At 38.3% G+C, this 26,277-nt stretch overlaps 1 long non-coding RNA gene across 1 annotated transcript in view; it reads right to left on the bottom strand.

Annotated features, from left to right (window-relative positions):
- The window catches only part of LOC141424128 (uncharacterized), a 157,010-nt gene that overhangs the window by 92,341 nt on the left and 38,392 nt on the right, over positions 1-26,277 (bottom strand). Inside the window, exon 3 of the long non-coding RNA XR_012449012.1 lies at positions 14,450-14,773. This is a non-coding gene — a long non-coding RNA (uncharacterized lncRNA). The remainder of the gene's footprint in view (positions 1-14,449; positions 14,774-26,277) is intronic.

Raw genomic sequence — 26,277 nt, forward strand, 5'->3', positions numbered from 1 at the left:
TTGGAAAGGAAAAATAAATATTACCTCTTCAGAGCTTAAGTTATTGCTTACATTGAAAGTCCTAAAAGAATATCGAAAAAACTGGAAGAAATGTGAATGTAGTAAGTTATAAGACACAAGATTAATATACCAAAATAATTATGTGCTTATATAATAGTGGCAAAATATTGGAAACAACATTTTAGAAGCAACTTCATTTATATTAAATTAATAAAAACTTATTAAATTGAACTAATAACATGAAAGATCTCCACACCACAAAGCACAGAACACTGCTGAGAGAAATTAAGGAAAGTTTAAGCCAGGTGTGGCAGTGTTCACCTGTAATGCCAGCATTCTGGAGGGAGGCTGAATCAGGAGGATAGAAATTTCAAGGCCAAACCAGGACACATATGTGACACTGTCTCAAATTAAAAGAAAAATGTTTAAAAGAGAAGGCTTAAGTGTTCATAGATCAGAAAACTCCTTATTGCTAAAATGTTAATCTCTCTAAACTAACATGTAGATAAATGTAATCATAGCCATAATCATAGCAGATATCTTTGAGAAAATTAATAAACTATTCTAAAATTGCATAGAAAAGCAAAAGGTCTAAATAATCCACATCATGCCTGAAAAAGAAAACAATGTTAGAAAAGTTTCTGACATAAGTATACAGTAACCATGACAGTGTGATAGTGACTTAGGCATGACAGAGCTACTGAATAAGACAGAGACCCTAGAAACAGATCCACATGCATACTTATTTTTTCTAGTGAAGGTTTATGTAGGAAGATGGCATAACAAAACACACTGAAAACTGTTGAGTAATGGGGGGGGGAGGGGAAGGGAGATTAGTAAAGGGGATAAATCTAATTAAAGTACAATATATTCATGGCAATAGAGCATGGTAAAACCCTTTTGAACAACAAATATACACTAAAAAAGGAAGGACATTCTTTAGGGGTGGGTTCTAGTGGGAGGGAGGAAGGTGAAGGAGAGGATAAAGGAGGGTAAATGTGATCAATGTACTCTATATAAAAATAGAACAATGAACCTTGTTGAAATTGTTTTAAGTAGGGGGAAAAGTGATGATAGAGAATGATGGTGGAGATGAACCTAACTATATATGTAAGCATGTATGGAAATGTCACAATGGAACTCCCCTTTACAGATAATGTATGATAATAAAAATGTATAAGAAGAAAAACAAGTGAAAAAACAACACAACAAATCAAGTAGGAATAACTGAATATCCATAAGAAAGTAAAATGAAGCTTAACCTCTGTGCAAATGATACAAAACTTTAGTGTATCTCCTAGAGTCAAGAGCAGCAAAATATTTCTTAGAAAAATCTCAGAAAAGATGTAACCATGAAAGAAGAAAAACAATAAATTAGCATTCTTCAATATTAAACACTGCTACTTTAGAAAATGAATAGAAAAGCTTCAAAGTAGGAGGAAATGCTTTCAAAACATATGTTGAGCAAAAGGGCTGGTATCTAGTTTCTATAAATAATTCTCCTGCAAATTGGTTAAAAGAGATGAACAAACACTTCACAGAAGAAGACCTAGCATTGGCCAATTAACACCAAGAAAGTGCTCTACATATTAGTCATGAGAAAAATACAAATTAGAGCCACATGACATGGAGATGACTTCTTGACCTCTAGAAGGGCTAAAATGAAGATGCCTGACACCAAATATCAACACAGCTACAATGGAGCAACCGACCTGTCACAGGCTATAGAGAGTAATGAAACTGTATATATGTGTGTGTGTATATATATATATATATATATATATATATATATATATATAATATTTTATAACTAAACACGAGTCCCTAAGTAAGGGAAAGAGAGAAGTTCACAGGGAATTGTACAGGAAGCCTGATCATTTTCATCCTCATGATGCTCCTAGGTGGCAGTAGCTGTGGGGTCAAAGGGTAGCAGAATAAAGGAATTTGGGTTTACTAATGCAACAGAATACAAGTCAGCACGCAAAAGAAAAACAAATGGCTAACACATCAAACAGGATAGATGATTCTCAGAATCGTTATATAGAGTAAAATGAAGTTTACATTAAGGACTATGTACTCTGTGACTAGATTTATGTGAAATTCCTGACCAGAATAAAAGGATAAATAAGTTCCTCAACATTAAAACCTTCAGCCTGTCAAAGGCATCATTTAGGAAACTAATAAAACCACCAAACTCTCAGAAAATACTGTCAAAACATACACTGAGCAGAGGTCTGGCATCTAGGCTTAACTGGAAAAAAGGAAGAGTGTTTGCCTCTAATAATGGAGATGAGAGACATTTTGACTGAGGGGGCATGAGGAAATGTCTTACATCTTTATAGGGGCTTCTATTATGCAGATGTATGATTTGTCAAAGTTTGCAAATACATAGCTTTAGATTTGTAGATATTATTTTTTATTATTATTGTGCTGGGTGAGGGTACATTGTGGCATTTACAAATGTTTTCACAATGTATCAAATACATCATACTTGAATTCACCCCCTCCACCGATCTCCTTTACCCCCTCCCCCAATTCCTGGAATAGTTTCAACAGGTATCATTTTTGCATTTATATACATGTGTACACGTGTGCACCATATTCGCTCTCCTACCCCCTTTCCTTATCACCTCCCCCCTTCCCACTGGTACCGACCCCTGCCCCCTGGGCAGGACCTCTTCTGCCCTCCTTTTTGCCAGTTTTATAGAAGAAAAAAGAAGACAGAAAACAATGACATTTTTGCTTGTTTGTGATAAAGGTAGCTACATAGGCAGTTTCCTTATGACATTTCCATGTATGTATAACCGAATATTGTGTGTAAATTTTACATTAAAAATAATAAGCTGGGCATGCCTTTAACCCCAGCACTCAAGAGGCTGAGTCAGAAGGATTAAGTTCAACACCAGCCTGGGCTAGTTAGTGAGACCCTATTTCAAACCTTCCCAAATTAAATAATAAATAAATAACAGAAAAAGAGAAACTGTAAACAAACATTAAACTGTAGTGAGTGAATGATGTGCATGGTGAATTATTTAGGCAGAAGTGTTCTAGTATTTTCAATTTACTTTAAAATGTGTCAAAAATGAAACAATTTGATGAATGCATAGGGGGACGGATAACAGAACAGAGGTGGCTTAAAACAAAGATAGCAAAATGCTAATGGCATATGGATGAATATAGTGGATGCCATGGTTAATTCTAAGTGTCAACTTGACTGGGCTAAAGGACACCCAGACAACTGTTAAATGTTATTTCTGAGTATGTCTGTCAATATGTTTCCAGAACAATAGTTTTGACAATTTTTTGACATTATGATGGTGTGAAATGACTTTCGGTAGAAACCCTGTTTTAAATTTTGATCTTTTCCTAGGCTAGCGATATATGCTTCAGTATTCTTTCTCAATGCTGGACAGCAGCAGTAAAGCCACAGCTCCCAGACAGCACATGATCATGAGTGTAAACAGCAGACATCCACACAGCTGAGTTGCTAACTTTTGATGGTGGTAAGTTTGCTAAGTTAAATACTTTTTAACTTATGACAGATTTACCAGGATGCAATCCCTATCAAGCAACTTTGTATTTGACATGTTCAGACCTAGAAAAAAGATATGGTGAGGGAATCAGACTGAGGGACTGAGTAGAACAAAAAGGCAGAGGAAGAGTGAACTTGCTCTCAGCTTGCTGGACATCCATAGTCTCCTGTCCTGGACCTTAGTGTCCTTCATTCATGGGCTTTCAGCTTGAACTGGAATCACATCACTGGTTCCCCAACCTTCAGCTTACAGACAGAAGATTGTGGGAGTTCTTAGCCTCTATAACTGTATTAGTTAATTCCCCAAATAAATTTACGTATGTCTCTATATGTGAGATAGATAGATAGGTAGGTAGGTAGATAGATAGACAGATAAACAGATAGATATTCTATTGATTCTATTTCTTTGGGGGACTCTGATCAGACTTACTGTGTTTGAAAATTATTATAATACTGGGAGACAAAGCTCAAGATTTCCATTAGTTGGTGTAAAGATACCACATTACCTGTCTCTGTCACTACTACGTTGTGTGAACTTGAGTGCCTCAGGATTCACAATATAGGATTGGGGAATATTAACTTGTAGGTTATGAAGGGATAAGAAGATGTAACTACATGGGATATCAAAGAATCTACTATAAACTCACAATGAGTCTCATGTTTCATTCCTTCAAGCCATTCAGTAAATTTTGACTTAAATTAGAAAATTACAGGTTGTAAAGGAATAATTACCATAGCTCCTTTCACTTCCTTTGTTTGTTCTCCCAGTGAGGGATAATAACATATACTCTACATTATAGACTCTGTAAAAGCCACATGTTTCTGGGTCTAAAAAATAATAAAACGTAACCTAAAACAGAATTATGTAAATCCAAAAAATGAGAATGGAAGATTTCAAGATCCCTTAATTTTCTGTTCTGGAGATATTGATGTCTATGTGCTCACCAAGTCTATTACAACTTGCTTCTTTCAGATGTGGAAAAGAATTGAAATACCTAGAACAGAAGTATGCAAATTATATTGGTCAGGAAAGCGAGGTTCTATATAAATACTCTTTCCTTTAGGTAGCCAGCATCCTACTGTGGGGAAGGATTTGAGAAAAGAATAATGTTCCTCTCCTGAATTTTCAGAGGAGAAACAATCACTCTGGTTAACAGTAATCTTACCAATCCTCAGTCCCAGGTCCTGGCTATTTACTCTTCTCCCAGTAATGTTGGTACAGCCATGGGCAGTCCTAATACTGGGCTAATGCAGTCACCTCACTTGATGACAGTAAAATCCACAGTATTTGCATGAAAATTAGGACCCAATCCATTAAATACATCCATTATTCAACCATCACACCCCAGAGATTTTTCCTTGTAGAAGATCTTTTGAGAGTCATTCTTATTTGCAAGCTATTCATCAGTTCATCATATTAGATATAAAATATTGCAGCAATACTTCAGTACCATGGATTTGTGAACAAATAGAGTTAAAAAGCTTTCTAAGGCTCTGAGTTCCACTTAAAGGAGGCCAACCTGACCAATGAAAGAGAAGAAATGTATCACTATTTAAAAGACTAAACAAGTCTATTCCTCTAAGTAATATTGCATCAAAGTATTGTGTTAACTACAGATGCTTATTTGATTCATCCATCTAATTTCATCTTAGATGTCTCAAAGGAATGTTACTCTTAACTCAAGCACTAAAATAAAGCACAGTCATAGTTTTTCTGTCAGTGTTGTTTCAAGGGCTGCAAATGACAATTGTGTATATGACATTGGGAAAAGCCAGTCACTTTTAGTTCAGAAGTAGAGCCAACATTTATGTCTAGTATGTATTCGCTGAACAAAAGTTGACTGACAATTCACTGATGCTTCAGTGAGTCATAAGACAATTGAAGTGTTTCCACATTTCAGAAATTCAGAGAAAATGGCCCAGTGAAATTACTTGGGTACTTTCTATACAAACGGAAATAAATACTGCTAACTCCCTTTCAAACACTTCAAATGTATTGATCAGCTTCATAGTAATAAACTACAGTATAATTTGTTCTTTTTTATTATTGTTGTGCTGGGAAGTACATTGTGATATTTATAAGAGTTCTTATAATATATCATAGTTGAATTCAACCCCTCTCTCATTCTCCTTTATCCTCCCAATCCCTATTCCTGGAATAGTTTCAACAGGTCTCATTTTTCCATTTTCATATATGAGTATATAATATTTTCACCATATTCACCCTCCTGTACCCTTTCCTTATATCCTCCCCCTCCCACTGATACCAACCCCCAGACAGGATCTGTTCAGCCTTCCTATTCTCTGTTTTTCAAAAAAAGATATTTTTGTTTGTTTAAGATAGCTATACAGGGTGTTTCATTGTGATATTTTCATGTATATATGTATTATAACTTGAACTGTTTCATGCCCTCTATTTTTCTTCTTTCTCCTTTAGTCCCCTTCTTATGGTGATTTCAACAGGTTTAAAAATTCTACATTCACTCTTGTATAGAAAGTACATCACCCATATTCACCTTCTTAACTTCCTTCTTTTACCTTCCTTCTGCTATTAGCGACCCTCCCCTGAGTGTTATCTGTTTTTCTTAGTTTTGCTTGTATTTGTTGAGTTCACAAACTTTTCATTCATTCGCCCACTTAGGTATTCATTTCGTAAACATTATTGAGTGGTCAGTTTGCTAAAGTATTGCATCAAGAAATAGAGATTTAAAATTTCCTAAGGCATTACTCCCATCCCCAAAAAGCTTGTATTCTAACTGAAGCGATAACACGTGGTTAGTTATACCCATGTGAACTTTATTAAGCTTACTTGATATTTTAAGTTTTTCTAAATGTTATGAGGCAGCCATGGAAGGGATTATTAGTCCCATTTTATAAATCAATAGCACACTGAGGGTGATGTCCCTATGAGTCCCGTAGGTAGTTAGAAGCTAGAAGCGGAAGTAGAATTCAGGCGTTTTCTTTGCTCACCCAGGCCTTTTGCTGTGAAAGCCCACTGTCTATATTTAGTGATTATGCCTATTGCTTTAGTTAACTTTGAATATCCACTTTGTGCTTAAAAAAGAATCCAAATCACTTTTGCTTCAAGAAAAAGCTGACTTTCCTAATTGCAAGTTAACCAAGTACTAAAGTACATATGTCTTGCCCATAGATCATTACCAATTAAAGTTTGGAGAAGCAGCTGATGTAGCTAATCTTGCAGGAAGTAACATGGTAAGAATGAAGTTACACTGCTCATATGTATGCCTAATGAGCTAGCTGGTTTGTCTTGAAGCAGAAGGGCCCACAAAGCCATGTAGTGTAGTAAATTCCAGATAGTTTTTCATGTTCTCAACATTCCTATTAGCACACCTCCAGGGTGAAAACCCTCTTGATCCAACCTCTAGAACAAAGATTGCCTAAGTCTTGCAGTCCAAATTCAACTGTCTCAGATTTTATAAATACCATTTCATTAGAAATAGCCATGCTCATTTTTAAAACAAGTTGCCCATTGCTGCTTTCATACTACAACAGTAGAGGTGGACAGCTGCAATTAAAACTGGCCCACAAAGCCTAAAATATTTGCTGTCTGGCCCATTATGGTAAAAGATTGTCAAGCATGACTCTAGAATAAAAAGTTTTTTCAATCTTTTACCCTATATAAATGAGTATAAACTGCTACATACTTTCTGGAAAGCAACATATATTATATATAAAAATATAACAAAAAGTAAAACATACACGTCTTTTAATATAGTAATCCCTCTTTCATACAACATGGCCCTACATGACCAGTGACAGGGTGAATGAAATGATTGCTTAGCTCTCACTGCACAGCAGGCATGCTACTGAACACTTTATGAGTGTATCTCATTTCACTATCACAAACTCTGTAAGGAGAGTAGTGTCACTAATTCCATGTAACCAAGTTAGAGATTCAGTTTTGCAGAGTGTCATTTTCTAAAATCACACTGTAAACCACAGACTATTTTGAAACCCAGGTTTTAAAGTCAAATGATCTGAAAAACTATGCTGGATTGTCTATGAAAAAGAGGGACAGTAGTTATCTACAAGCTGTGTAACAAACAACCTTCACTTTAGTGGTACAAACAATCATTTTATTGTGCTCGTGATTTTATGCTCTGGGAATTTGGACACAGAGTGGTGGAACACTTCAGCTGTGCCCCACCATGATTTACATGTCAGCTGGATTATTTTAAATGGTTGAATGTGTCTAGGAATGCCCCACTGGTATCATGTCTGGAGTCCTAGTACTTATTGTGCACTCGATTGCTTGGTTTCACTTCACTTTCTTCTGTTACCACTAAAATATTCACGATGGCACTTCTTTTGTTTTGTTTTGGGGGGGCAGTTAATGGGGCTTGAACTCAGGGCATTCACCTCGAGCCATTCCATTAGCTCTATTTTTGTGAAGGGTGTTTTGAGATAGGGTCTTGTGAACTATTTGTTCCGGCTGGCTTCAAATCACGATCCTCTTGATCTCTACCTCCTGAGTAGCTAGGATTACAGGCGTGAGCCACTGGCGCCCAGCAATGGCACCCTCCTTACACCTAATGCCTGGGTTCTGTTTACAGGGCAGTTGGGGATGGCTTTTCACGCATCCTCTCCACAAAGCTAGCTTGGATTAACACGGAAGTCACAGGATATGCTGACATCGTACATGGCTCCTAGGTTTCCCCAAAGGGACTATTTCAAGAGACAGGAAATGAAATCTATAAGTTTCTTGACGTTTGACCTCACAAACTAGTACACTTTCTACTGTTCCAAGCAGCCTTACAGCCCACTCAGGTTAGGGGAGTGGAGGGAGTAGAGTGGAAGGATTGATGGTCATCTTTAGTCTGTCATGGGGTCTTCCAAAGCAAGTAAGTTTTAGAAATATTAACATATTACCACCTACGGATGATTCACAATGCACATTTGCCTATTAAAGACAGAATTCCCAGAATGAACAAAGCTCTTTCCCAATATGATTAGCCATAGAACTTATTTTTTTCATTGCAATTGTTAATCTTTCACTTTATGAAATATTTTTCTAAGGAAGTACTCTGAAATGAGGTAAAGTTGCATGTGCACAGATCTTTGTACTGCTATTTGTCACATGTGACTGTTGCATATGTTAAGTATCCAACATTAGAGAAATGGTAAGGTAAGCAACGTGTCTATAGTAAGTCATCATGTTGGCTATGAAGTGACGTTTACAGAGTTTCCATCTAAAATTATGTTTACATGATAAAAATGCTTCTGCTATATTTTGAGTTGTTTTGTGTATTGGTTCGTCTTATCTTTTCATTTTAGCGGTAGGTTCATACGCAATTACAAGGAATAATGTAGTTGCTGTATACTCTTCATCGTTCACCTGCTTCTCCCAATGACAACAGTTTGATATCACAACCAAGAAACTGACATTGACACAATTCACTGATCCTATTGGGCTTTCACCAGTTTTACATGAACTCATTGCCTATGTTCATGTTTATTTCCGTGAAATTTACAATCTGAACATTCATGTTCTGTAACCACCACCACAGTTAAGGTGCAGACAGTTCCATCACAGATCCTCCGACCTCCCATTTGTAGACCCTGGCAGCCCGCCCCACCTCCCCTGACTGTGCTCCCCCGCCCCACCTTCATTGATGTGCTCTCCATCTCTACAGCTTCATCATTTCATGGAGTTACAAAAACACATACAAAAAGTAGCCTTTGAAGATTGGCTTTTTCACTGAACACAATCTTGAGACTCATCCTAGTTTGCCTGTACATATAATTAATTCTTCCTGTGCCACAGTACGAATATGCTATTGTTTGACCTTTCAGTTATTGAGAGACATTTGGATTGTTTACAGTTTTTGACTATTTCCAAAAGGCTGCTATGAACATTAATGTACAGGTTTTTGTATAAATATAAGTTTTAACTTTCTGGAGTTAATGCCCAAGAGTGAACTTTGTAGGTCTACCTTGGATTGTTGTAATTTTAAGTGGAAAGGGAGTAAATGTCAGTATTGTATATAAAACTATGCAAAACTATATAGCAAAATACTGAAAGCAAATGTATTCTGACTACTAACAGTGGTTACTGTTTCCTGATAGAATTATGGGTAATCTTAAAATCTTTTTATATTTCCAAACTTTTCCCAAATAGACTCATTATATTAAAAAAAAAAACAAGAAAGAAATTCTAGTAAAAATGAAAGGAAATACATTGAAATGTTTGAAATAATTATTTCTGAGTAATGGGACTATAATTTTATACTTTTCTTATACTTTTTCATTTTTTTTATGTTACTGGGGAATGAAGTCAAGACTCTGAACTTGATAGGCCTGTACTCTACCACTTAAGCTGCTGCACCCATGCTTTAGTTAGTTTGGAATAGGATCTTGTATTTTGGTCTGTGCTAACCTAGACTGCAATCCTCTCATTTATGCTTCCCACATAGCTGGGATGCCAGGCGTGTACCACCAGGCCCAGCACATTTGTTGAGATGGAATTTTCCTGCCTTTTTGCATGTGCTAGTTTCAAACTGCAATCCCCCTGTTCTCTACCTCCTGAGTAGCTAAAATTGTAAGAGTAATCCACCACAATCAACCAAATTTTCTTTAAACTTTAAGGAAATTTATTAATGAGCACTTATGATTTTGAAAATTAGAAAAATATGTTATCTGTAAAAATGTCAAAATTGTTCATCTGTAATTCAAATATTAGTCTATTTTCTGTAGATCGTATCTGTTTATAGCAATTTTCAGAACCTGATACTCTGAATAAAGCTCATTTTATTTCCTATTTTTGAACAAAATCTATTACCATTTTTTGTGTTCCAGTAGATGTCTTGAGGTACCCATTATTCTTCTCCTAAATTCCTCACATCAAGTCAGAAATAAACTTTGGAAAATTAATTATCGTTGTTTAGTCTAGACTTTTGTTCCAACATTGATTAACAACTTTGAATCTTTGAAAACTCTATCATGGCAGACAATATTTTAGCACAGAGTGATGCCCTATGTCTAATAGGGTTAAATAAACTAAGGCATAAATTATCAGCCAATAATGTCTTTTCCAGCCTTTTTCTGCATCATTCCTACTTCTCTGGTGTCACATAAACTGGTCACCCCCTTACTTCAGACCATATCATCAAGACATCAAGTGACCTAATAACAATTTAATAGTTGCCTTAAAATGAAACCATGTAAAGTTTTAATGTTTTCCTAACTAAGTTTCTGTAGTTGATTTTTTTAATCATGCAAATAGTATTATAGTTTATTACTAGTGATGCTGTACTTGGAAATATATCTTTGCTGAATCTTCAACAATGTAGCTTTTTTTGGCTTCCAACTTCATGATATAGACAGAAGTCATTCCAGAGCATTTTAAAGAAAATTATAGTGAACTCAGGCAGTTTTTTTAGAAAAAAAAAAAAAGTTGACCTCATGAGAATTCAGTCTTTGAAGGACATTAAGGCCACATCTCCTTTGCATCTCATTTGTAGCTAATGGAAGAGGTGAGCAAGGCAATACAAGGCCAAGGAAAGCTAAGTGGCTTTGACAGAGGCAGAAGAAAGTCAAATTGTGAAACTGTAATTTCAGGTCTCATGTTCGAGTTCAAATAGCAAGCTTCCTTGAGGGAAGGTGAGAAAAGTTTGAGCCATTGAGCCCCATATCATATCAATGACATTTGCTTATAAAATGCAGCCCTGACACTGGTTTAGTTTCTATTTTCATCCTGTAATTAACCCTTGTGAAAAGAGAACATTATTACCATTAAAGTCTCATTGGGCCAAAATTTAGTGGAGTGTAGAAGGCAAGGTAAATTACCTCATCAAGACAGACTGCTAAATCAGTTCTCCAACCAAGTCTGTAAGTGGCAATCCAAAATTCTTTCCAAAATAGACAGGTATTTCTTATATCATATGGCTGCAGGGCTCAATGCATAATTCCAGGGGCCAAGAGGTAGGAATTTAGCTTCATTTAGACATAAATTATCTTTTCCCCAGAGTTTTTACTAAGAAACGTTTCAAGTAAAGAAGCAAACTTGAAAGCTGTGGAAAAGTTTTAGTTCACACAGCCTTAGCTCTGGCTAAAGCTAGTCAAACCGAAGAGTAACTTCATATTCCCAAATTCCAAATTCCATCTCCAAATGAAGGAAGATGGTATTGGCTGATGTGCTATGACAATGAAAAATGATGGAAATATCAAATCAATGGTTCATACACTCTATCAGCAATTTTCTTCCTTCTTCCCTCTAGCAAACATTTATTATGCTTCTCTCAGCATGTGTCATGCATTACATTTGGCTTTGTGGCCCAGAAATTAATAAATATACTATGTTATGGGGATCTTGAGAAAAATGTTTATTTCTCATCATTAGAAGTGAGCAAGAGACAAAAGCTGGAGCTATGGTAGCTTCCTTATGAGTGATGGGGCTGAGAATGGAGTGTTAAGAACGTGGTCAAAGAAATAGAGAACAAAACCCCATTCTGTTGACATTGTAAGAACCATGGGTCAAACCATTTCTGAAAGAGAACTTAGTCCTGGGCTGTTCAGTTGTATGAACTGATAATCTCATGGGGGGACTGGGGTTTGAACTCAGGGCCTAATGTTTGCTAAGCAGGTGCTCTTCCACTTGAGCTACAATGCCAGCCCAACCCCCTACTTTTTTTGAGTAAGGGCTTTATCATTTCAACAAGAATATTGAATACTACACATAAGAAGAAAGTTCAAGGGAGAGAAGGAGGAATTTTTTCTGTCTGTGGACTGGGGTGAAAAAGACAACAACTAAGAGGACAGAGTGACTCTAGTCCTTTATAAACTGAATGATTCTAAACTTTGAAGTGACATTCAAGGAAAAACAGATTAGGACATCGGTTAGAGGTCTTATGCATAGAAATCTGTCTACCTCAAAATTACTGAGTTCCTCTTTTTTTTTTTTTTTTTTTTTTTGCTAAAATAATTTTAAAAGACAAGCAAGATCTCTACATAGGTTTTTTTCCCCCAGCCAAAGCTCATTTTCCTAATTCCAAAACTTCTTTGGGGAAAGCTTTGCTCCCCTTCACTTGGCACAGGTGCTGATTGCAAGGCTACAGCTCCAAGGTGGGCACATTTCTGAGCTTACCCAATGCAAGGTGGCCTGCCGCGGACAGTCTACTTGCCTCTGAACTCCTTGGGTAAAGATATGAGCACAGCTCCTTAACAAAAGGGGCAGATCTACTATGAAGCAATAGAGAAGGAAGCAGATCTGAGAGTTGGAGAAAGACTGGACCCTGGCAGCCTCTCATGAGTCCCTGGATTCAGCTGTTCCTGACCTAACTGGGACTTTGTGTTACATGAGCAATTAAATATCCTTATAGGGCTCAGAGTCTTGGTTTAGTCAATGCCATTTGCATATGATGATATTTTCAAACTGACCACTGTATTTAGGCTACTATAGCCTGCCTGCAGGTGGCTTATGATTGAGGAGGTAAGTCTCACAATCCTGGAAGAATTAGAGAATATGGTGTTGGCTGTTTAGGAGAAGAGATACATCAATGTGGACCCAAGGCTTTTGAAGGGAAAATTTATGCAAAACCCACACTTCATTTTTTCATGAAAAATGTCAGCAGAGCATATTGAGACCTTTTATTCAGGGCAACACTGACACACATATGTTCAGATAAATTAATGTTCCAATCTCAAGCAACTCATTTGGCAGGAAAAACAATTTTATTCCCTGTTATTAATGGAAGGAGTAAAAAGGAGACAGGGGAAAATAAGGATAGAAAAGGCATTTTTTAATGTATAAAAATGCCACAGTGGTGGTAATGGTATTTTGGTGATAGCAGGGGTAATGGTGGTCTCTGGAGGAAGAGAGGTAATGGTGACAGTAGGAATAGACATAATAATGCTAGTATTTTGGTGTTATAGTATAGAGGGTGGTAATTGTAGTGCTGTTCTTATTATTTAGTTCTTGCTATACAGTGGCCTTGCTAAGTGACATATCAGCATTTTCTTATATAACCTTCATAAGAGCCCTAGAAAGTGAGCACAACCAATGTCTTCATGCTATATATGAGGGCCAAGACTTAGAGAGATGGTATGCTGGGGTCAAGGTCACAGAGCCCAGATTTATCATACCTATCTAATCTCAGAACTTCTGTCTTTAATCACTGTAATATTCTGTCCCACTTCTGATTCAAAAAGTTAATGTCCAGTATGCATGTTGATATCTATAAAAGTGCATAAAATGTTTTATGCCTAAATTTAAAATCACCTACTATGACTTTCAAATGGTGCATCAGGACCAGCTCCCAGATCCTGAACCCCTGGGGAAGGCCTATCAATGCAGACATGCTAGTGAGAAAGAAGCATGTCCATCTCTCCTGGAGAACAGAGTTTCAGCCTTAATTCCTTAGTCTTAATACATATTCTTAACACTCCATGAGAACTGTTAATGGCAAAGTTTGGGCATAAACACCAGAGAAATGGTGCATCACTTTTTTCTTTAAACTTGCATGCTTTCTGGAGTACAGTTTATATGTTTTTGGTATGTCCACACTGGACAGAAAAATGGTGTTTTGAAATCATCTCTTGCCAATTATATCTGTTCAACATTATTTTAGACCTGCTTATTTAGCTTTTGCAATTTAACAGTGCTTTTTAAGTTCTGAGTCTAGTTCTAGATTGTGACAAGTAAAATCAGAGTATATTAAATTAAATTTGTAACTATTGTTATGCTAGTGTTGTCTGTTAAGATCAGTTTTTGTACTAAATGTCGGTAATGAGACTTGGGTCTAGGAATCTGTTTCATTTTGTTTTCTCTCTAGACTGCTGGTGCTTGTGTTTTTATGTTGACTGAGACCCCATTCTTCCCCTATATATTTGTACCTCCTCCATAAGTGATTGTATTGTATCAGGAATACAATAATAGACATTTTAGGAGAGGCAAATCACCTGAGTGGAGACAGCGTGACTCTGTGTCCTCCAGATTGACGGTCTGTGTGGGTCCTTAAACAATGTATCAGTGCCTCAGTTTCCACTTCCACAGAGAAGGAAAGATGATAGCCCCATCTCCTAAGGTACTTTGAGGATCAAGTGAAATTGATCCAGGCACACAGATAGTACTTGGTGAAGGTTCTTACTGTCATCGTTGCCTTGATTCCAGGGCCATGGAACATTGTTCAGATTGTCACCTCAAAGACGCTGCCTTTCCTTCCACTGAGGCACCTGAAGGCAAGAATCAGCAGATGGCTCAGTCACTGTTGAAGCCACAAGAACCTGTGGGCAGAAGAAGACAGAGTCATGGAATAATGAAAGCCAGCTACAAGCGCAGATGTCCCCATTAGTGAGAATAATGATCACAGTGGGGCAAAGAAAACCAACACCAGGAAAACTTTGTTGGCTATAGGGTACATCCTCGTTAGTGCTTCCTGGGAGGGTTTAAACTCTCAGAAGCATCTACATTTTTTTGAAAGCAGACCAAGTATAAATGGTAAATAAATAAGTAAATAGTCCTTTGGGTACATTGCTAAGCAAAGAAGTGCTCAGCCAATATCTTTTAATTTTTTAAAGATGATTGCTAATGAAATGGAATAAGAAAGGAGAACATCTTATGCTAATTAGGAGAGTGCTGTGGCCTGACTTGCATGCCTCTAAAATTGATCTGTTGAAGTCCTACCCCCAGTGTCATGTATTTAGAGATGAGACTTTGGGAGATGATTAGGTCCCCATGATGGGATTAGTCCCCATGTAGGAAGAGATAGTAGAGCGTTTGCTCACTAATCCACCCCTTCATCAAGTGAAAACACAGCAAAATGGTGACTCACCAGAAACCAGGAAGAGAGTTCTCACCGGAAACTGACCATGTTGGCACTTTGATCATGAACTTCCAGCTTCCAGCACCGTTTCGGCTACTCTATGGTATTTTGTTATTGCAGCCTGAGCTAAGACAGAGGGTTCTCTGCTGCTGCTGATAATGGATGAGGGACAGGAAGAGGGCCCAGAGACTGAGGTGGTGGTAGGAGCAACTAATGCCAACATGCCCACTCAACACTGCAGCCTGCAGGTCCAACCCTGCAGAATCAGACTCTCCTGAGATCCAAAGACTTTTCAGATTTTTTAAAAAGATGCCTAGTTGCTTCTGACATGCTGCCAGGTGTGCAAGTCATGGATCAAGTGAAAAGAGCTGTCCAGCTTTGTAGTGAAACCAAATCAGATTTTACACAGAAGTTGCCACTTAAGAGGCCTCAATTGTCTACCTTCTCAAAAAGAAAATAGTGATGTTGGAGCCTTCCACCTTCTAAGCACTAAGTTTCTATTGTGTATTATCTCATTTAATTCTCACAGCAAATTTTGTCCTGTAAGTGAGGAAAATTAGAAATTGGAGAAGAGAGAGGAGAGGGAGAGGCAGAAACAGAGAGACTAAATGTCTTACTAAGGACAGAGTTCCGTGCACATGCAGCCATGTCAGGCACCAAAACTCAGTTCTGTGAGGTTAGTTGTGTTCATCTGTGCTAAGCATAATACTTGGCATATATTAGGTGTTCATGAAACTACAGTGGCTATAAGGACCTACGTTGAATTAGGATCAATTACCTTCACTACTGTTGTTTAGGACAGAACTGGGATAAGGGCCAGGATTGTATTACAGACTGTCATGGTTGGTCCTGTGGCTCTACACCAAGACAAAGTGGTTCCAGAAAGACACCTTGGGACAGGTGTTTCTTCTGTTCCAAGACTAAACTTACTCTTGTTAAAGAAAGCAGAGTAGTTAATCAAGCGTTTTGATTCAGAAATAGAAGCCCCAGATACTAACCCAGCTACTATTTGTGTGATTTGGTCAAATCACTTAACCCCTCTATGCCAGAAAAAAAATAGGCTTAATAATAATTTCCTGCTCAGAAAGTATGTTATAAGAATTAAATCAGGTAATTCTTGCAAAACATTTACATAGGTGCCTGATATGTGAAAAGAAGTACTCGCTATGTGGTAGTTATTAGGAATGTACGTTATTATCTTTCAGAAAAACTCTGACCTCTTTGACTGACCCTGTTACACAGATGATAAAACTTTAGGCTCATAGCCATCCACTTTGCTTTTGATCTCTGTTCTAGAACAGCAGAAAGTCTGGAAAGCACCTTGCACAGCCTCAGGCTCTAGCAAATCCTCCTAAACTCAGGCAGAATGACACCCTGGGAAGGCCAGGGCAGGTGTCCTGCTCTCTTGGCCCAAGAGCCAGTTCAGCCTGGAAGGTCTAGTTAGGGTCTATAGGTTCCAGAGCAAACCAACACTCGTGGGCAAGCCCAGTTGAGCCAGGTTCTTTCTGCAGTTGTGAAAAATGAGCAAACTCCAACATTACACTTCACGATGACAAGAAATGTGCGTCAGAGAATTTGACACTGCAGTGCTCTATAAATCAAAACAGATGAATAAGAGCTCAAATCTCACAGACCATGAGACCCTAAGCTGCTTCATCTGTAGTACCTGGCTTTTCCATCTTTAACTTTTGTGACTTGAGACATAATGCTATTTATTAATAATTCATTAATCCATTTATTTGTTATTCACTGTGTGGCAGGCACCATGCTAAGTCTCATATACACATTGCTATCTCATTTAATCACCACTCCGTTTGTAAGCACTCCTGTTATCTTCAGTGAGGAGACCAGGAAAGTCGGAGCTAAATAATTGGTATTAGGTCACACAGCTAAAACGTGGCAGATCCAGGAACTGAATCCAAGCTGTTTGACTCCATAGCCTATGAAACATCATTTAGAGTTTTCACAGAAATTTCTTAAATCTAGACTTAAAAGTATCCTTAATCCTAATGTATGATTTCTCATCTCATCCAGAGATCCATTTTCCCCACCTCTCCAACCAGTCTTGTATTTATTTTGAAAGCCAATGAGTTGATTGAATTTCATGACAAACTTCAGGTTTTCACTTAACAAAAATTTGCTTTTAGACAAGGGTCACCCAAACACATCCATTCCTTCAAGAGAGGACTACCTGTAATGCCATAGATAAAAAGACATCATCATCTCTACATGAACAAGCTAAATGGGAAGTGCTGAGCAATCACCCGGAAAACACAATCCATGCCAGCAGGCAATAAGAATAATCTAAACCAATAAGCCCTTTCCCCTCAACTGCAGGGCTGGGTGGACAGTTTTCCTTTTTGTTTTGTTTTCCATTGGCTGAGCTTTCCACATAATTGTTCCATCTGTCCACTTTGCTTTGCCAGAGTAATCACAGCCAGGGGGCACTTAGAAGTCAAAAATCAGACATGCAGGGAAAACTAATGCATAGGAGGCCTGGGAAGAGAAATTGGTGTCTGTTCTCCCTCCCCCACAGCTGGGCCAGAGCTCAGGATGTAAATTATGGGCACCAGTTGCCCCAGGGAGGAAGCTACTGTTTTGGGATGGGAATGGGGAAAGAATTTGGTAGACTCCATTGTCAGGAGACAATGACAGACCCCATTAGTAAGAGATAAAAAGTGTGAAGAAAGGAAGTGAAAAAACAGAAACCTGTAACAGCATTTTTCAGTGCCATTTACCTGGCATTTAGGTAGGTTCTTGATTGGGCACTCTGTGCTGAAGTATTTGAGTCCTCCCAGCTTCTCTATTTTATGAATAAAGAAACTGCAGCTCAGAGAGGTCAAGTAACTTGCCCAGCACCACACAGCTAATTAATGGCAAAGCGAAAATTTGAACCTAAGAGTGTCCTAATCCAAATTCCTTGTTTTTAAGACACTGCTCCTAACTGCTTTAAACCAGGGGTGCTGATGAGGATGAAGCACACAGTTCTGGAGGATAAAAGTGCAAAGATGAGCTTAGATTATACATTTATAGTATTACTATTTATTACAGGTCAGATAGTTTTATAATAATTAGAAATCTAGAGCTTAGAGTTACAACCAAATTAAAACCAAAATTTCCAGAAGCACAGACAAGTCAAGTAACTTGCTTAAGGCCACAAAGCCATGAAGTAGGTTATTGAGGATTTGAATCCAGGTCTCTGAACTCAACACTACATTTCTCACTAAACTAGGCAGCTCCTCCTTCCTTTCATCTTTTTTTTTTTTTTTTTTTTGAGATATGGTCTTACTATGTTGCCCAGGCTGGTCTCGAACTTGTGGGTTCATGTGCTCCTCCCACCTCAGCCCTCCTGAGTAGCTGGGGCTATTGGCACGTGTACCAGCTTTATACTACTGGCTTCTAGCTACAGCAAATTTTCTCAGGGTCTTATGAATCATGTTTGATAGAATTTCATGTTTCTAATGATGTTTAGTAATAAAGTGAAGTTTGTAAAAATGCTATATCAAATAATTTTCTAAAATCTAAGACTTCTTCCAGCATCTAACCTGCTAATGCCCCTTGTAAATATCCAAGACAGGGTGAATGCTTATCCACAATAAGCAGAATGTCAGCAAATTATTTGACCATGGAACCACTTTTTTCTCAGATAAACATTAGGCAGTGCTTGGCCATGTGTCCGCCATAGCTGATGACTTTGCCATATATCTCTTGTCTGTAGAACAGGATGGAGGCCTTAAAACACCAGTACTCACACTGTTTGCTGCCTGGTACTGGATTTTATGTAGGGTTAGTTACTATCGGGGCAATGGTAATGTCAAACCTTGTTGCTCACTCATTGTCCAACAGGATAGCACTCCAAACTTCTGATGGAGATGCCCTATTGGACTACTCCTTACAGGTGCAGCAAGTCATATGGAGATCATTCTATCCTAAGAAAATATTAGTAGAAAATAATGGCATCAATGGTTAACCCATTTTATTGAAGGACTCCTGAAAGGGAAAGTAAGTGCAGATAAATGCCTCTTGGTTAAAGTTTAAGTAAGATCAGCTTGTGCCCTGAGTTTGGGTAGCAGAGTCTTGGTGCTAAAGTGTAGACCACATACTGTTCTGCTGAAGACAAAGCCAAGGTGAGGATGAGAGTCTTGGGGCATAATGTTGGGGGTACAAATTACATAGGTAGGCTGTGGTGGAGCATTGGATGAAACCATAAAGGAACCCCAGAATAAATTCTCATTTTATTGAAAATTGGAAAACTTAAGTTAGGTGGCCATAATGGCCTATAGTCAAAGAAACTAATCTATAATAGTTTTAGTTTGAAAACTGTGTTTTCTTTGTGTTCTAAGTGTTAAAATAATATCAGCATTTAAGAACCTTAAATTGAAGTGAAGTTCTTCCCTGAACAAAAGTGAAGGAGGAAGGATTGAACTGATTCCAGAGTCTTGACAACAGTTGGAACTCAGACCTGGTCCCAACCAGCTATAAAAGCAGTTGGCCAAGGTCCACATGGAGTGGTTGGGAGGACTCAGACCTGTGCCCTTTCATTCACATACTGGTAGTGACTGAGTGCCTCCTCCAAGTCAGGCCCTGTGCTTGGTGCTTTGAATACAGGAGAGGAAAACAGAGTCACTGCTTTCAGAAAACTGAACTCCAATGCAGAAGACAGATGTTAATCAAACTCAGACATCCTATTGCATAGCAAAGCTTTTGCACAAAACCCTGGCTTAGAGAAAGGGCTTGCTGCAAGTGTGGGAGTTGATATGCATGTTTACTTCCCATCTGATGACACCTAGAGTGTAACATCCACAGCACCTCCCCCATCAGCAAATGGCAATTCTACTCTTCCAGTCACTTAGGCCACAGTCATCTTGACATCACCCTTCACTGTCGTCTTTCTTGTCTACCCAACATCCAACTCTGTTCACTGAGGCCATTTTGATCCATTTCTCATTTAGAGTGTTGCATATTGTACTAGCCCCCTAACTGACGTTTTTTTGGGTGGGGGAGGGTTGAACTCAGCATTTCTCATTCAGGACCTCACTCTTGCTACCAGTTGAGCCAAACTCCCAGTCCTCACTCTTGTTTCTTTTTGGCAAGGCAGTTAGAGTAATTTCTTTGCTTAAAACTCTCCAATGGCTTCTCATCTCATTCAGAGGATAAGGTAAAAGTCCTCCAATTATCCTAAGTGATTTGCTCACTACCACCACCTGTCTATTCTTCTTACTTTCTGTCCCCCTACCCTCAGCAGCCACTGAGCCCTTCTACTGTTCCCAGGACACAGAACATGCCTGCTTGAGGGATTTTGCTCTGCTGTGCCCTTCCTCTGGGATGACTTCTCCTAGCTATCTGGCTCACTTGCTCACTTCTTTTTGGTCTCTGTCAAAAGACCCTTGTCAGAGGATCTTATTTGACTTTCTTAAGAAAATTAGTGCCAGGAAGAGATGGGAAGAATTACAGTTTGAGACCAGTCTGGGCAAAAATTTAGCAAGATCTCATCTCATCAAATAAGATGGGTATGGTAGCTTAACTCTGTAATCCCAGCTATGCAGGGGGCAAAGGTAGGAAGACTGCAGTCCAAGGCTGACCTCAGGCCAAAATTATGAGACTAATCCAAAAAAATAAAGTAAAAAAGGTTGGGAGCATGTCTCGTGTGGTAAAGCATATGCCTAGCAAGTACAAGACACTGAGTTCAAAACCCAGCAAACAAACACACACAAAGAAAGAAAGAAAAGAAAAGAAGAGAAGAGAAAAGAAAAATCAATGCTCCTTATAGCTTTTTATTGCTGTAACCAGGTTCAGTTTGCTTCACAGAACTTGTCACTACCTAACGACTCTATATGTGTTTATTTCATTATTGTGTATCTTCTCATCTCCTACAAGGTAAGTTTCATGAGAGTGGCAGCTTTGCTTTTCACATCCTCATGGCCTTGACAATCTTGGATATAGTTGGCCCTCTATAAATATTTGTTCAACAACGTACAAGATGAATAAATGGTGTAATAAGATATAGCACTACACCAACCCAGAAGCTTGGAGAAGTGACACAATTACAAAGACATTCAGCCACTTCATCTCTACTGCCATTGTAATCGTCCTTCCTCCACTTAGTTCTTCACATCTCTTGTGCAAAACTGTAGGGGCCAGAAAGTATCTTATGCCCTGAATTTTCCATGTCATTCTCCTGAATCTGACTCTCCAGGGCTAGTTTAACAGGTGAGCCAGGTGTGTCCTGGTTTCCAGGAGATTCTCCTTCCAATCACCAAGGCTCTAGCCAGAGAAGAGGTCTCCCCCCATATGGGAACTGTATGACCTGCAAGAAGGAGTGTAAAAGAAGAGAAAGCCCAGTCATCAAAAATAAGCCACAAGCATTACTACATAATGACCCTCATCACTGACACCTTTTGAACTTGGCATGTACCTAAAGTTTTCAGAAAAATCTGATTTCCTACTTTACCATTCACGAATAATTCTTTTACCAAAGGATCCCTAAGATTTCATTTTTAACCAGCATGTTTCCATTATGCACAGTAGGACAGAACCCAAGTTGTAGTAGAATTTCCACCTGCCTTTTAGCAGCAGAGGCACCTGAGATGGCAGCAGGCTGGCCTAAATTCAAGAACGGATGGCCTGGATTCAGATTCCAGCTTTGCCATACATCACCTGATGATCTCAGGCCAGGCCCTTATAACCTCTCTGTGCTTTCCTTTCTCTGCTTATAAACACCTACACTCTGGACTGTTGTGAACATTATATGTGTTGGGCTTCTCTAGGTGCCCAGCACAGAGCAAGTCCTCAACAGAGGGCGAGAGACCATGTCTAACAAATAAAGGGGTTTCGGGGGTTCTGTTCATATATTTCTGTGTGCACATAACTGCTCTTTATTACCACCGTGGGAATACATATATCGTAGGACATTCATAGCTTCATTTACAAGAAACCAATATTGGTTGTGCTACTTACTTATCTCTGGGCAGCTGCCAGAGGCCGCCCTAAGACCATGGAATACATCTGAAATGACCACCTCTTGCAGTATTTCCCACATCTGCAGACTCTGAGTCTTCATTTCTGCTATCAGAGCATTATTTTAGCACTTAAATTTGGAGATTTTAATGGTACCTAGCCAGAAGAGGATGTTGAGAATGAGAGTTAAGGGCAGGGGTGACACGTGAGGCTGCACCTGTTGGCTGGCTGAATTGCATTCTTATTTCCAGGTGCATTGTCTGATTTCCGTACTGCAAATGTGCTCAATGTTTCTCATCTTGCCAACTTTTTGATCATTTTCTTCTTTCAGCACAGAAATAAATAGCAACCACCACCAAAATTTGATTTTCTGTAGTTTAATTGAATTGATGGCAGCTGTCACAAAATAAAACAAAAACCTCACAAATAAGAAGTCTGCAAATCCTAGGATTAGGTAACCATTAAAGTTTTAAAAATTCTTCAAGGCATTTCTTTGAAAGTTGGACTCCATTTGCATATTTCATAAGCATAATACAAATGTATTATTTAAGGTGGTCTAGGCATGCCTGTAAAGAAGAATGATTGCAAATACAATCTTCTTTTCAAACCCCTTGCTGTAAATCTGTCCCCTCAGCTTGCAGGAAAACTGGACTTCTACACACAGCTTTTGAAATACTCTAGTCTCCACATTTCTTAGGATTACAGGTCTGTGTATTTCCAATATATAAAAATCACAAAATACAAAATTTCCAATGTCAAGATTATCTGGTCACATTGGCCATGTCCCTTCTGTCCATCTTAATGACACCATCCCAAAAACGTCCTCACAGGCCTTCAGGCAGAAGGGCAGAAGTATGACCTCACTCTTAGGCAATTTCATTTGTCAGTGACTCAGGTTTTGGGAGTTTCATGCCCAAATGACTTGTCTAACCTTTATGTAGAAGCATGAGAAAAAATCCAATTTGAGCTGCTGCTGGTTCCTGTTGGTTTTAGACCCTATGGGCCAAACAACACCACACTCCCAGACCCAAGGCAATTGATGAGTGAGTAATCAGTACAAGAGAGACAACATTCAGGGTGAATGGCACTGTTTGACTTTTTGCTCTATCTATTTTATAACTCACTATTCATTTCAAATGAAGCAGTGCAGTAAGTATGATGTTTCATTTTTCCCTCTTCAGTAAAGTATAATTAAAGGCAGAAAAATGCTAAAAATTGAGGAGCATTTGCTAACGCAGCTATCAGGGCTTCTTTTCTCTATAAAGCATTTTTCTTCAGCATGCTAGAGGATAGTTTTGTCTTTGGAGAGCCACATGTTATTCTCTCTATTCAAGGGGGCAAGACAAGGTGCTGGCTCTATGTCTTGGCTCCTTCTGCTTGCCTTTCCTGCCAGGTATCCAAGCACTGGTTTTTATCCTGTGGAACAGCTTCTACCATGGATTAAAGAGCTGCTGCTTTTTCTATTTTAATTCACATATAAAGTAACTTACTGAGCTAATAGGTCCCATGAGGCGTTTCAGTCTCTAAAGGCAAAAGGACACAGAAGACACATTTCCTGCCCTGAAAGAATTCAGAATCTATAAACAAAGCTGTAAATAAATTATAAAATAGTGCCATTTGTGCTCTGATGCTTGGCCTTTTGGTTAAAGGTTGAAAGTACTGTGCCAGAGGATGAGCAAAATGAATTGTTCTGAACTTGTTCTCCTCCTAAAAACTTAAAAATGACTAACTTTTATTGAGTAAGAAATAAAAGTGATTATTTAATTATCTGCAGGTAATATCCTTTTTCTCCATTTGTGGACAGGGGTTTGGATTTCACTGTGACAGACTACATTATGGCGTCAACAGATTCATTTTGTTGTTGTTTAGCTGTGTGTATGTGTGTTGTGCACAGCCAGAGGCAGGCAGTTGGAGTTTGGGTTCAATGGGCTGGAGACACTGGGGCCAGGATCTCTGTTTTTGTCTCTGATTCCCAAAAGATTACAGGAACACCTGTCATCACCACAAACTGTCTTAGGAAAGTAAAAGCGGAATGAGTGCACAGGAGGAAGAGTAGCATCTGTACGATGAAGACAAAAATTTTTCCAGATACTCTTAGCAGAAGTAGGTTTCATTCACACAGCCCACCCTAGCTGCAAGGGAGTCAAAGATTACCAAGCTTTTTTTGCAGGGTGGGGGTAGGGCAATGAGTAACCATGAATAAAATCAGCAGTCCCAGTAAAATAGAAAGAAATTATGGATCTTACACAGACAACCAGATGTGCCTAACACACCATTTTACTATAAGTACAAAGCAAAGAGACAACATAGTATAGAAGAGAGAATGAGTTACCTTCCAGGGAGCTGGGGTATGCTGTCAGAGCTGCATTTTGATATAGAAATGACAATTTTGCTATAGGCCAAAACTTTTTGTATGGTTTTTGATTATGCATGTACTTTCAAAGTTAATTTCCTGTGAATGAATAATCTCCTGTGCTGATGTTAGTGAGAAATAATACAGTAGTAACCCATGGCTTAGAACAATTGGTTTTACTGGTTAATACTGCCTTTGGCAGAAACCATGGTGTGACAGAATAGGATGCACGACAGATACATGTAGTAAGTAAGTCACAGAAGTGACAGGATGCTTCAGTAGGTCATCTGGGATAACCATAAGCTTTGTAAGGTTGATGAGCATTTTTATTGGATGGAAATATAAGTGAGCAAATAATTATGAATGCACCTGACATAAGGACAAAACATATAGAATATAAATGGAACCCAGAGAATTGTTTTTATTATACATTGATGGTGCACTATAAATTTCTAATAGTCAAAAACGAGAAAGAGCAGATAGGCCCAGGCCAGAATTCCATGCTCATTGCAGAGCTACGAAAAAGATGCTATGACACACAGGAGCTCTAAAAATGGTTATTCTGGTTTCCTGAGCTTCTTCTTCTGACCATGATGGAATAACAAGGATTGGCTTTACTTCTTATATGAAACAAATAAACAAAAAGATATGACATGTGAAGCAGTGATTTTTTAAGATACTGGACATTACACAGTGAAGGACAGTGGCTCCTAAAATTGGAAAAAGGACATCAGTCTTATGGTTGCCCAGCTCACATCCTTGAGCGAATACCCACACCATGGCACAAAGAAGGAGCCTCAGGTGGATCTCAACAAATTCTCTCAGTTAAGGAAATGGAGTTGAGAATGGCAGCTGTGTTCTCAAGAGACTAAGTCAACTAGAGTCTCAAGAACAGGGAACTGGAAAGAAGAGAACTTCACAGAGAGAATACTTCTGTCAAGTATTTGGCAGTCATTATTTTATAAATGTGAGAAAACTACAGAAACCACATAAGAGAATCAGAATGAGCAATAGTCGGCACTCACACAGGGCCAGGATCAGTGCCAGTTCCCACTCACCAAATTGGAAGCCTTCAAAATTCACAGGATATCATATAAAGCATTTAAAAGTTAAGGCCTCAGGAAAGAGAGTAATTAACTCTTGACTAAATAGAGTTCTGTTTTCATTTAATAAATTTTAAAGGCAAGACATGGAGAGATCAAACTGTTTCTTAGTAATTTTACCTCCCAAAAGAAAGCTAAAAATGAAAACAAAAATATATAGTAACAGAGAAAGTAAGTTCTGCAGTGTCTGTAATACAATAAAAAACTACTAAGCATGCAAAAGAAGAGGATATAACCCATAGTAGGAAGAAAATTAATCAATTAAAACTTACATAGATACAGCAAACCAGGGGATTATGGTAGCTATCAAAATAGTATTACATATGTTCAAAAATTAAATAGAGACAGGAAGAAATAAAAAGAAAACTCTCAAATTGAACTTGTAGAGACGAAAACTACAATGTCTAAAATGAAAAACACCCTGAATAAGATTAATGAAAGACTAGACATTGCAGGAAAAAGATAAGTTAACTTAAAGATATAGCAATACAAAATATACTAATGAAAATGAAGGGGAAAAAAGAATCTTAAAGGATGAACAAAAGCTTTGGA

The sequence above is a fragment of the Castor canadensis genome, chromosome 6, assembly GCF_047511655.1.
Source record: "Castor canadensis chromosome 6, mCasCan1.hap1v2, whole genome shotgun sequence".
Lineage (NCBI taxonomy): Eukaryota > Metazoa > Chordata > Mammalia > Rodentia > Castoridae > Castor > Castor canadensis.